General features: G+C 38.2%; 1 protein-coding gene and 1 non-coding gene across 2 annotated transcripts in view; one reads left to right on the forward strand and one right to left on the reverse strand.

Moving 5' to 3' along the window:
- GREM2 (gremlin 2, DAN family BMP antagonist) overlaps positions 1–14,244 on the forward strand; it is a 104,684-nt gene that overhangs the window by 51,618 nt on the left and 38,822 nt on the right. The window lies entirely within an intron of this gene.
- LOC123792668 (small nucleolar RNA SNORA1) lies at positions 12,638–12,767 on the reverse strand. The gene has a single exon (XR_006779752.1). It is a non-coding gene; the product is annotated as a small nucleolar RNA SNORA1 (small nucleolar RNA).

The raw sequence follows: 14,244 nt of genomic DNA on the forward strand, positions 1-14,244 counted from the left end.
GGAGTGGGAGAGGGAGAAGAAGGCTTCCCGCCAAACAGGGAGCTTGATGCGGGGCTCGATCCCAGGACTCAGGGATCATGACCTGAGCCGAAGGCAGATGCTTAATGACTGAGCCACCCAGGTGCCCCAAGCTTAGCAGTTTCTTACAAAATCTAACATACCTTATAATCCAGCAATTACACTCCTTGGTATTTATCCAAAGGAATTGAAAAGTTATATCCACACAAAAACCTGCACAAGTATGTTTATACTAGCTTTATTCATAGTTGCCAAAACGTGGAGGCAATCGAGATGTCCTTCAGTGCTTGAGTGGATGGATAAACTGTGGTACATCTACAGATAACAATACCGATGTATTACTGTGTATTATGTGTTACTCAGCACTGACAAGAAATGAGCTATCAGGCCATTAAAAGGCATGAAGAGGAATCTTAATGCACACTATGAAGTGAAAGAAGCCAAACTAAGAAGGCTTCATACTATATGGTTCCATCTATATGACAATCTGAAAAACACAAACCAGGAAGACAACAACGAGATCAGTGGGTGCCAGTGAAGGGTGGGGGTGGGGGCATAAACAGGCAGAGCCAGAGGATTTTTAGGGCACTGAAAATAGTCTGTATGATATTATAGTAATAGAATCACATCATTACACATTTGTCCAAACCCATACAATTTACAACACCAAGACTGAACCTTATGGTAAACTATGGACTTTGGTGATTATGACGTGTCAATGTAGGCTCATCCTTGATTCCGATGAGTGATAATGAGAGAGACTATGCCTGTGTGGGGACAGGTAGCAAACGCGGGATCGCTCCACCTTCCTCTCAATTCTTTTTGTAAACCTAAAACTACTCTGAAAAACTGAAGTATTTTTTTTTAAATGAAGGCTACTAAAAACCAAAATCACTTTCAAAGATAACTACTAAAAATTAGTTGAGTACTTTAAATGCAGCTGATTGTTGAAGGCAGAGAACTAAATTAGATATCACATAGTACTAATACCCTAGAATCCTAATGTTATCGCTATAAGAAAAATCTATGCTCTCCATAGAAAGTCACCCAGTTAATGAATTAGTTGGGTTAAGAAGAACGCATAAGAGGCAGCATGGTGCAATGGAAAGTGTTAACTAAACCAAAAGTTCTGGCATCTAGTCCTGGATTATGCACTAAACAGGTGTGTAACCCTAACACATCATGTTATCTCAGTGGTCGCAGTTCTCCTGAGCTACAAAATTCATAAGAAATGGTGGCATAATCTGTAGGATCCCTTCTGGCTCTAAGAAGCTATGATTCTTCCTCCTGTTTCTATTAATTCAACAAATATTTCCCTTCAATAGCCTCAACTAATCTGAACTCAGCATTCAAGGAGGGAAAAAGAAAGAAAAGAAGCAGATCTTATTTCTATGTGGGTTTTTTTTATTCTTATTTGTGCTTATACTTTGCACCTCATTCAATTGATTAAAAAAATGTTTAATGACAATCAGACCACAGTAACTCAAAATATGAACTCATATCTCAACAGAAATCAACCACATTTTTTTTCAGATGTCAGGGAATTAAGATCCACAGGCATTTCATTCCCAAGAACCAATGTTTCATCTAACTTCGAATCCTTGTGGATAAGATCCAAATGCAAAGTCTCTTCCAACGTTGAAGAAGACTCTGTGCTTGGATCAGCTCCACTGAAAGCATGGGGAAGATGAGAAACCAGCCCAAGTTCAGAATACAACAGAATAAATCAAATTAAGGAACATTCTGTAATATTTAGCCCATTATAGAACACTTTAAGTAGGTTCTTTTGGCCATAGAAGAATTTTTTTTCAAAATCAGTATTCCTTTTAAATTCTAAGTTTCCATTCCAATTCATCTTCATGGTCTTGCCATAGTAGTTGCAATATGCCCAAATATATGAAAGACCTAATTTAAAGAATATAGTCTGGGAATGTTTGAAAACCATTTATTGCATATGTCAGCACAATATTTGCTTTCAATCATTCAAAATATTGCAATACGCAATGGAAACCATTTTAATTAGCATATAACAAAAGTATCATTAAAATCTTTTCAGAGTGACCCAACAGATAAGTCTACAATGTAAATATGGAAAAAGGAAATACTATTATAAAACAAGAAAATTAAAGATTAGAAACTGGGTGTTGACACTATTTAATAGAATTCTATTTCCATCTTTCATTTTTAACAGAAAGTGATCCTTTCTAGCTTTTGAGTTAATGCTATGCTTGGCCTTACTCCATTTCCTCTTACTCCCCAACCTCCCACACCAATCTCATGGGGCCTTTGGTTATGCTGCCCCCCATCCTGAGTCACACCCACGTTCACTCAGTCTTCAGAGAGTTGCTAGAGAAAGCTGGAAATTGTGCCATGAGTTTAGAACTTATTAATTTGTAAGCTCACAGGGTCCTCGTGGTTTAAGTTTGCCCCATAATCATGTTTTATCTTGCTTCCACGGGCTGCTCTCAGAATTCTACCCTTCTGATGGCCTCACTTCTTTCCATAAATGGAACTCTACCTTCTGTTTTATTCCTTGCTACCTCTACATGACTGAGCCACATCTTTTGCAGAGGCTCAGTGCACGTATTCGTAGCTTGCTGGACCTATTTTCTTCCATCTTATCTCAGAGAAAGAGCTGTACTTCCTCTTTCACAAGGCTAGTCCCCCTTGTAGCCATCTCTGTCCTATAAATCCCGTATCCTCCTGAACTTTCTGATGCTCTAATGCACATTATTTCCTATTGCATCTTTAATCTTTTACTCCCTACTGATTCTTTACCTTGTAAATCTGCTCAGATGTGGGGCTTGATCCCAGGACCCTGAGATCATGACCTGAGCTGAAGGCAGACTTTTTTTTTTTTTCTTAAGATTTTATTTTTTTGACAGAGAGAGAGAGCGAGCGAGAAAGGAAACACAAGCAGGGGGAGTGGGAGAGGGAGAAGCAGGCTTCCCGCCAAACAGGGGAGCCCGATGTGAGGCTCGATCCCAGAACCCTGGGATCATGACCTGAGCCGAAGGCAGACGCTTAACGACTGAGCCACCCAGGCACCTCCCAGAGCTTTTGAATCTTGTATGAAAAATAATACAATACACACCAGAGTATAAGAGCTTTAAGAGAACTACATGCAAAGTTCTAAGGACTATGACTGAGAAATTAAATCTGAGCAATTGGGGAAGATTTGGAAATTTCAGAAGAAAATCTTAGATATTTTATAAGTTTGAAGAGCCTAAATCCTATTTCTGTGTTTTTTACATAAACATAAATATCTTCCTTTACAGTGATTTAACATTCCCTTCTCTTTCTCTATCAGATAATATATTTGTGATTCTCACATCTGTTTACTCATTATTCAATAACTGGTCAGTCAGCATTTACTGTGCTGAAGCTTGACTTCTTCTTGGTGGTTTTTTAATATGGTAAGTAGATGATTATAGTTTTCCCCAAAAGACTTCTGTTCCCAGAATTTTCCTTTAAGTGCCATATTAATCCTCCGAAAACACCTCTTCATGCACTCACTACTCTGTTAAAGGGCTTTTCAGTTATCGAGACCAGTCTAACTTCCTTTGTTTCACATCTGACATTCCGTAATTTGAATGCTCCACTCTGTCTGCTCAGAGGCCCCTTCCTAACCTTTTTTTTCTTCTGAATTTTTATTTAAATTCTAGTTAGTTAACATATAGTGTAATATTGATTTCAGTACTCATCATAACAAGTGCCTGCCTTAACACATATCATCCATTTAGCCCATCCCCCACCCACCTTCCTCCATCAAGCCTCAGTTTGTTCTCTATTGTTAAGAGTCTTATGGTTTGCTTCTCTTTTTGCCCCTTATGTTTTGTTTCCTAAATTCCATAGGAGTGAAATCGTACGGTATTTGTCTTTGTCTGATGGACTGATTTCATTTAGCATAATATGCTCTAGCACAATCCATGTCATTGCAAATGGCAAGAGTTCATTCTTTTTGATGGCTGAGTAATATTCCATTGTATCTATATACCACATCTTCTTTACCTATTCATCAGTCGATAGATGTTTGGGCTCTTTCCATAGTTAGGCTATTGTTGATAATGCTGCTATGAACATTGGGGTGCCTATACCCCTTTGAATCTGTATTGTTGCATCCTTTGGGGTAAATATCTAGTAGTGTAATTGCTAGATTGTGGGGTAGTTCTATATTTAACTTTTTGAGGAATCTTCATACTGTTTTCCAGTTAGCATTCCAACCAACAGTGTAAGAGGGTTCCCCTTTCTCTGCATCCTTGCCAACATCTGTCGTTTCCTGTGTGTTGTTAATTTTAGCCATTCTGACTCAGTGTGAGGTGGTATCTCATTGTGGTTTTGATTTGCATTTCCCTGATGCTGAGTGATGTTGAGTGTCTTTGTATGTGTCTGCTAGCCATCTGGATGTCTTCTTTGGAAAAGTGTTTATTCAGGTCTTCTGCCCATTTCTTAACTGGATTATTTAATTTTGGGGTGTTGAGTTTGATAAGTACTTTATAGATTTTGGATACTAACTCTTTATCAGATATGTCATTTGCGAATATCTTCTCCCATTCTGTAGGCTGCCTTTTAGTTTTGTGGACTGTTTCCTTCACTGTGCAGAAGCTTGTTATCTTGATGAGGTCCCAATAGTTCATTTTTGCTTTTGTCTCCCTTGCCTCCATCAATGTGCCTAACCTTCTTTCACATCAAAATATTCCTCTCCCATCTCTCCCTTGTAACCATGCCGTATACATTCTGGCTTCCAAGGCATTTCTTCACACTTCTTAGCAAGAATACCCTTCATCATCCTCTGCCCTTTAAATCCCTCTCTTCATTTTAAGGTCAGGCCAATTTCCACCTCCCCCATTAAGCCATCAACAGGCACCTCAGTCTTCAGTGTCTTCTTTCTCATATGAGCTCTGGTAACACTATTTCTTTCCTTCCATCTGCAATTTCAACACGATATCCGATATCACTATGTATTTTTTTCACGTGTATATATGCAATCTACCTTCCTAACTGTATTATAAGGCCACAAAGGACAAGTTACTTTTTTGTGTTCCTGACATTTAAAATGGGCCTTAAAAACATCAAGCAGACAAGGCAAGTGGTTAATACTTATGAGTTGACAACTACTTTTTACAGTGAAATAAAAATTGTATTTTCTCTCTCATTCCCAAAAGATACCATGGACAGGGTCAACACGTTGCAGTACATTTTACAGATTCTGAGAAGGAGGCATACCTTTGAAGCACAAATGCAAGAGTATTGTTCGTAGGCTTCTCTGTAGTGCATACCTCCACCGAACTCAGTGAGTTCTGTGCAAAACTCCATGGTAGGTATGTGGGAGGGCAAGACAAATGTGATAACCTTCCCCTTAGGGAGATACAATCTTGTAAAGACACATGCATGTGTCCCTACCTTTTAGATCTGGCAGGGAGCGGTCTTGTGAGCCACGCATAAAGTGGGCAAATGATGAAAATGAAATAGTCTTCCTAGAGAAATTGGACACAACTGTGAAGAAATGGGGTAGAAGTTGGGAGTTGTTAGTTTTGTTTTAAATGTCATTTATTTGGGCTTAAATGATAACTAATTAATAAGTTACTTGGTTAATTAATTAACTACCAAAAGTTTTTTGTTTAGTTGTATGCAAAACATTCATGTCCTGGATGTTTTATATTTTAGTAACATATACTATTCAGTGTCATCTTTATGAAACAAATTGGCGTGGGTAATGTTAAATTTTGAATTTCGAGAATTGTGTAACTTTTCATGGGCTGGAGGATGAGAAGATCCAGAAAGGTGTGATAGTTTAGTTCCTTACAACACATACACAAATCAGAGATAAAACAACACTGGCAGTTGAGAAGGGAAAAGGGAATAGAGTATAGCATTCAGGATACCAAGCACACGTATTTCAAACTGCAAAGATCATAAAATGAAGTAAAAGAGATGTTTGAAGGGGTATAGATGAACTTGAAAATGCCTTAAAAAATAGGAGTGGAAACATTTTTCTTATAATAATAGAAAACACGTAGCCATCATTGATATAAAGAGTTCTCTGAGTCACAGTTGGAGTCTTTTGAATATATGGGCCACCTTAGTTCTACTCTTGTTTCCATAAGAAAGCATGTAATATGCTTTTTAAATTATAATAGTCCCATATTACATATGGTATTTCTCTTAATGTATCAAATTTCAGAAATAGTGCTAGGCCTATGTGTCAACCCCTTTTGAAATGTAATTACTTAGTTATTCCCATGAAAGATCAATGTCAAGGTAGGTTTAGTGTTATAGCAAGTTACCTTTGATGACATATTTTCTGTTTATGTCAAATATTTTTTTAAAGGTGTACTTTGTCTCTAAAACTGACATGAAATATTTGTGGTAATTTCTGGACTCATTATCTGACACATCTTACAGAGCACTTTCTCCATTTACGCTGCTGGGCTGTGGAGTCATCCTAACATGAAGCAAGCTTGGCCCCAAACTTAGGTAATTCGTAATCTGGTGGGCGAGATAAAATTGCAGACAAGTAATCAAAATAGAGCGATCTAGAAAATTCAGCCTGGGACATTTAGGGATGCTTCATAGAGGAATTAATGCTTTAATGAGATCTTGAGAATGTGTAGGAAGGAAAGTGAAAGGCTTCAAAAAGAAGGTGAATTTTGGAAGGGATTTCATAGAATTTGTATAAGTGAAAGGAGCTTTTTCTTCCTCAGAGGTAGTGAATAATTTTGTAAGAACTTCAACTTACTAGAAAAAAAAAATCTAGATACAAATCTATGGAGCACAGAAAATTATGACACCTTTCTCCCAAATCAGAAGCATAAGCAAAGTTTTATGTCAGATGGGCTTGGCTTTAATCTTCTTATGCCACAGCTTCATATGATTCCAATTCTTTTAAAACTGAGTGAAAAAATCCAAAGAGTTATCCAGCATTAGAAGAAAAATGTATGGGCTCCTAAGAAGGTAAGGTGCTGAATCTGTTGCTGTTGAGTGGACAGGGAAGCTCTAGAGATGGGATGGAGCAGCAAGTTGTCAATCTAATTCGCGATTTCTCAGTCTCGATGCTATTGACATCAAGGACAAGATAATTCTTTCTTGGGGAACACTGTCCTGAGCCCTGCGGGATGTTTACCATTTAGCCTCCACCCTCTAGGTTCCAGTACCACTCCACTCCCCAGCAGTAACAACCAAAAAGGACTCCCGAGGTTGACAGATATCCCCTGGGGAGCAGAGTCATGCCTGGCTGAAAACCACTGGTCTAATCAATATGTAATTACCTGTCCCAGAAACAGGGCTCAGAGCAATGACGCGGATAAATGAGTGCTGAAGACATGGCAGCACGCTCGCTTCCAAGTGTGTGCTCCCCGGTTCGGATTATTTACGCCCACCCTGGGGCCAGTGACACAAGACACATTTTGGGACCTTCGTAATCTTTGCCTCAATGGTTCCCTTGGATTTAGAAACAGAAGCTCAATATTTAATCCAGGAAACTTCTTTATTACACACAATGTATGCAGAGGCAAAATAATAATAAATAATAATAATAATAATACTCCTGAATTTTTGGCCTGCTGAGAGTTAATTTAACCAAACTCAAAAGTAGATCAATCAAGGGCAACCTAATCGAGACACACGAGAGCAATAAAATGAAACCCATCATCACATCCTAGGAAACCAGTAAGTCTTTGAATATGGCAAATGGAAATAAATGTAATGTTCCCAACAGAAGAGAGGTGGGAAGTGAGTTAACCAGCAGGGGCTTGAGAATTTGGCTAAAGAGACTGTCCGACAGGAGAGGAGCTTCTCGGGCTCCCAGCCAGGACCAGAGTTCCCATGGCCTTGGCCTGCTGGCAACCAAAGGGGCAGCTGCAGCCCAGGAGGGGCCAGCCTTGCCCTTCGGTCTTTCAATCCACCTTTGGTGCTCCTCTCTCTCGCCTTAAAGCCATACAGTCTGTACCAACATTTGTTTTCATCTCTAGCTTTTAAGAACAGTGAAAATGCAGCCTGCTGTTATGTGAACTGATCCAATGCCTTTCTCCAAGGAAAAGGTTTTCAAAATGGCTTATAGCTGAACTGCAGCCTTTCTTAGTGTTCACCACAAGCATGAGCCAGAGAAGCCAGGTTATTCCGCACAAGCCCATTTTCTTTCAATCTGAAAAGACAAACTAAGGAAATGTTGTGAAAGCCGAAGAACAAAACAGAAGGATTTTCATTATTGCTGGTGATCTAGGGAACACACTGACGAGTGTCATTTCCCTGCTTAGTGACCGTCTTCTCTTATGAAACACCTTTCTTCTTTGGGTTATATTTTGCTTAATGTGTTTTCTGCTGTAAGGGTAGAGATTCTGGTCTTACTAGATCACAATCTCCCGGATCAATTTTAAACCAGCATGTGCTCTAGGAAACGGCCCACTCAAGGGCTAATCTTCTCATTCTGTTTTATTTGTTTTCTTGGTTCTATTCATGTTTTTCTCTCCTCTTTACTTGGCAGGAATTGAAGGACTAACGATGTCCCTTTTACCCTAACCCCACCCCTTTAGAAAAGGAGCTCTTCAATGCAATAAGTTAGTCTAGACAAAGAAAATTAAGGTAATTAGTAGAAAGCTTGCAAATGTGCTGTGTAGGAGGCCCTGTCATTACAGACCCTCACCCAGGCTCCTGTGGTTTGGTGTGTGTACAGAATAATAGTTCTGGGTTTCCTCTCTGTAGAGAGGAATAAAATAATTTTGGCTTTCAATTAGAGACATAACTGCAGTTTAGTCAGAGGCATGGAACAGGGTAGCTGACAGCTTTGCCAAGCTAATATCCTAAGACGTGAAATCCCAGCACATAGCAAGGGATCCTGAGACAGCTGAGTGACCACAACCCTCATACACAGTAAGACACCAAGACTAGCAATTAGGATGCAGACAGAACAAATATTGACATTTTGAGAAAACAAAAGAGGAGGCATCAACAACTGAATGAATCAAAAGCCACAAGATCTCTGATGTGGGCAAGCGAAGTGTCACTGTCAGTGTGAAGCAGGAAGGCAGAACTGGTTTCCAGTATTTGCAATTCAGAAATCTGGATTACTGGAAAATTTACAATAACATTGCAGTCTAAGATCTCCACTTCATCCGTGTTACACAGAGTTTAACATGACGAGTCAATTGCCCTTTTCCTCCTTCTACCCTCTAAAGCCTACTGTTAGCTCCAAGTCATTTCTTCACCATGTGTACATGGATTATGTGTTCCAGGGAGTCTGAATCCATTATTTCAAGAGGTCTTTCAAAGTCCTGGAAGTGCTCAAGTATGTTTTTAAAACCATGCATCAATTCATAAATTTCTTTTGTTAAAGAGCCTGGTGTTCCAAGCAACCAGAGAAAGTGGTAAGGTCTAACGGGAGAAAACTAGGGCTTTGGGTGGGGGTCCAGGAAAAGAGAGATGTTTGGCTCCTCCCTTCCGTAGAAGTAGTAGACAAATATTTTTTTTTCTAAGTACTTTTAGATGGTTCACTCATGCACGCTCATCCGGAGAGGGGGACGAATTCTGGCTTGCCAGGTGAATACAGAGACTTGTGACCAAATAGAAAGAGCCTAAGTCAGCCTTTGTTGTAACTGGAGTGAGGCATGTAGTTTTGACTAATTCTGCATGCATCGGCTGTTGTCAGAAATCCAGAGGGGGTGGTAAATAAGGACGGATGACTAGGGCCTGGCTAGTGCAGAAAAGCAGCTCCGTGCACATGGCTTGGCTTGGACATGGCAAATGATGCTAACTTTTCCCTTCCAAATGTCTCTAATTCTGAAATTCTATAAGCATGAGATGGTGTCTCACCCCTTTTGATCTACATCAACCCATAATGGATGTCTGCCCTGTGCTTGGCATCAGTACTTGGGAAAATGACTTTGCTGCCAATTATCTGATACTGTTATTTCATTTCTAAAATGTAATATCTAAAAATTGTTCATTTGAGAGATGTTTCAAAGCATTTTTCACCAGTGTGCCAAGTTTCAGATTCATTTTGGGAGAGACACATACACGTAGTACTTCACTGAATTTAATATTTTATAAATAGGTAATATTAATTGATATGCTAGCTACCCAACTCTGTTCTAAAAAGTCTTTATGTGTCCTTAGTACAGCTGTGGATGGAAGAATAATTCAATGATTCCATACTCTTGTGAACTTTTCCCCAGGTTACTGAACTTAAGGAAGTTGCTTTATGTTAGTTCCAATTTAATGCGTTGACATTGTTAGGGGAATAATAAATCAAGAAAGAGCTAAGAAAAAGCATTCTCAAGAGGACAAAAAACCTCTTTATCAAGAGAGTCAAGACAGAGCCACAGACCTTGCCATTTGGGGACACATGAAGCCTGAACCCCCGAACACTTTATATGCGTTTATAGGTAATAAGAGTAACTAAGTTTAAAGTCAGTGTAGCCAAGAAATTTTACTTTCTAGACAATCCTACTTCAATTCTTTCCTTTCTCTATTTATTGACTTTTACTAGTTTTAAGTTTTTTGTTTCAAATAAATGAAAACTATTGAGGTTTAATGTTTCTTTAGTTTTGATAAAGCAGATTTCAGTCTTTTTATTGGAGAAGGTGCAGTCTGTCAATCATTTCGGGGCTTAATGTCTGACACAAAGTTCTAGAGAACATTATGGATGTTATTGCATCAATCATGGGTATTTTGCAGAATTTATAGTGTTGATGCTTTTCCATTTTTATAATAGAGTAATATACCCTCATTTTTTGTAGAGGTTACTGAACTCTTTCTGTTGTTTCCTTGGACGTTAGCTCCCTTCCTCCTGTCCTGCAGTGCTGTCTCCTGCATTTACCACGCTTCTTAAGATTTCAGTGCATGTCCACAGCCATGTTCACTTAGTAGACAGCTTCAGAGAATGGAGAGGCCACCAGGCATGACTCTCCACATCTTTAGAACTTACCTCTCTCCACAACTCACCATTCTTTTCTCCTTACTTCCCATCTTGGAGAATGCATCTAATCTTGTCCAGTATTCTCTTTCTTTCCTCTATTTTCCCACTCCATTTTTTGTTCTTAATTTAAAATATATTCAAATAGCTTTCATTTAAAATTTAATTCTAAAAAAGGGTAAAGAAGGCAAGGAGAAAGGAAGGAAAGAAGGAAAGGGACAGGAAGGAGGGAGGAAGGCTGTTATTTCTAAAGTCTGTTCTAGTTTCTAGAAAAAAAAATCTGTATTTATTTTCTCTCCCACAGCATAACCAAAACTGCTTTAACTAAGGTATCTACTTTGTTAGGAGTTAACTGGTCATTTCCATCGTATTGTCTCTAACATGCTATGGCAGTACACTTTGCTCAGTACTCAGCTCTTTGGTACTCCTGCCTTTCTTGGGTTCTGAGTGCTCCTCCTTCCAAACTTCATCGCTCCCTCGAAGGAATGTTACCCTCTGCTCATCCCAAATATTTTCCTCCAAGGTTCAACATTTATCCTCACATTACTCCTGGAAGATTTTATCCTCATGCACATAACTACAGATGGCTTCCAGATCTACAACCCCAGCTGGAATTTTCTCTTGTACTTGAGACCCATATTTTCAATTTCATACTAGGAAAAATTACCATACCCCCTCCTGGATTGAGAAAATTAAATCACTCGGGTGCAAGCATCAACTTCTCACCCTTCATACCAAAGTACCAACTTACTCTTCCATCATTACATATTTTCCCTGGTGTCAAAGGCAAATGCCCATTGATCAGTTCAAGGTCAGCACATCTACCTGTGTACTTGGCTGAATGCCCCTTCCTTCTCATTTCACTACAGACCTTGCTCCAGGATTCATTTTAGTCTCTCTTTACATGATTTGACTAGGACTATTATGATTTAAACCTCATGCTCCCCGCTACTTTTTTACCTTTCAGCTTTAAAAATACGTGCACTTATAATCGAGCCAAATACATAAATGGATAAAAAATACGTCACCTCTCTGGGGCTGCCTTTTGTTTAACCACTCTAGTTGAGATCTGGTCTTTTGCCTTCTCTTCTTTTTGTTTTAAAGTCAATAAATTTTCATTCAAGGAATTTCGCATGTGATTCCTTCTACTGACAATCACCTTAGTTCCTTAAAAGTCTAAGTAATAATCTACAAGACAGCCCACTTAAAAAGAACTTATACTCAATCCCCAGTTGTCATTGTAAGTCAGCCCACAATTCTTTTGGTGGTTGGGGTTCTTTGATCTCTACTTGAATATAGATATACTTCAAAAATTCTCCATCTGGGGACGCCTGGGTGGCTCAGTCGTTAAGCGTCTGCCTTCGGCTCAGGGCGTGATCCCGGCGTTATGGGATCGAGCCCCACATCAGGCATCTCCACTAGGAGCCTGATTCTTCCTCTCCCACTCCCCCTGCTTGTGTTCCCTCTCTCGCTGGCTGTCTCTCTCTCTGTCTAATAAATAAATAAATAAATCTTTAAAAAAAAATTCTCCATCTGTAATCTTAAAGATCCAGTTTCGTCAAGCAATTTACTTTAGGGCCCTAGAAGTCAAATTATAGGAATTATATTGTTTGTTATTTTGGCAAATGATCTAAAATATATTATTCCCTAATGGTTTCTAATATTGAAAAATCTTGTTATATCCACTCTTTACTCATGAACCTAGCAAAAAAATGTTACAGCCCTCATTGTCACCACTGCAATAAACTTGCTGTGATGGAAGCATAATCTGTGTCTCAATGTAGCCACTTTTGGCTTCCCTTCTTGATCATTTTTCTTGAAAGACTATCCTGTAGTGGCAGCCAGGCTAGGCACCAGCCCCACCCACCCTTGCACCATGGATGTGGCCAAGGATAGCAACAAACATATGAAATGAAAAAGAAAGTTGGGGAAGATACACTCAGACAAAATAGACTTTAAAACAAAGACTAATAAAAAAATTAAAAATATAATAAAAACTAATAAAAATCAAAGAAGGGTATTACACAATGATAAAGAAGTTAATCCAACAAGAAATTATAACATTTATGAACATATATGCACCTAACATAGGAGCACCAAAATATATAAAGCAAACATTAATGGTTGTAATGGGAGAAACTGACAGCAACACAATAATAGTAGGGGACTTTAATACCCCATTTATCTCAATGGGTAAATCATCCAACCAGAAAATTAATAAGGAAACATCAGCATTAAATGACACATTTTGCCAGATGAAATTAATAAAATATATACAAAACATTCCATCCAAAAGCAAAAGAGGACACATTCTTCTCAAGTGCACATGGAATATCCTTTAGGGTAGATCACATATTAGGCCATAAAATAAGTCTCAAAAAATTCAGAAAGACTAAAATCATATCAAGCATCTTCTCGACCACAATAGTATGAAACTAGAAATAAATTATAAGATGAAACTGGAAAAATGACAAAAATATGGAGCTTAAACAAAATGCTACTGAACAACCAATGGTTCATTGAAGAAATCAAAGAGGAAATTAAAAAAAAACACACCTGGGGAAAAATGAAAACAGAAATATGACATGCCAAAACATTTAAGATGCAGAAAAAGCAGTTCTAAGAGAGAATATCATAGCAATACAGGCCTACCTCAGAAAATAAGAAAAATCTCAAATTAACAATCTAATTTTATACCTAACAAAGCTAGAAAAAATGAATAAATAAAGCCCAAATCAGTAGAAGGAAGGAAATAATGAAAATAAGAGTGGAAATAAATGAAATAGAGGCAAAAAAATAGAAAAGATCAATGAAACTAAGAGCTAATGCTTTGTAAAGATAAACAAAATTGACAAACCTTTAGCTAGACTAACCAAGAAAAAAGAGGGCTCTAATGAAAAAAGTCTTAGAAATGAAATAGAAATTACAACTGACACCACAGAAATACAAAAGATCATAAGAGACTGCTATGAACAATTATACACCAACAAATTTGACAAACTAGAAGAAATAGATAAATTCCTAGAAACATAAAGTATTCCTAGATTGAATCATGAATAAATAGAAAATCTAAATAGACCAATTGCTAGTAAGGATTTTAAATCAGTAGTCAGAAACCTCTCAACAAAAAAAGGTCAGGGCCAGATGGCTTCACTGGTGAATTCCACAAAACATACAAAGATTTACTACCTATCCTCAAACTCTTCCCCAAAATTGAAGATGATGGAACACTCCCAAACTCATTTTATGAGACCAGCATTACCCTGATACCAAAACAGGACAAAGAAAAGAAAATTTCAGCCAATATCACTGACGAA

Source organism: Ursus americanus, chromosome 2 (assembly GCF_024610735.1).
Source record: "Ursus americanus isolate L20-20 chromosome 2, mUrsAme1.1.p, whole genome shotgun sequence".
NCBI classification, from domain to species: domain Eukaryota; kingdom Metazoa; phylum Chordata; class Mammalia; order Carnivora; family Ursidae; genus Ursus; species Ursus americanus.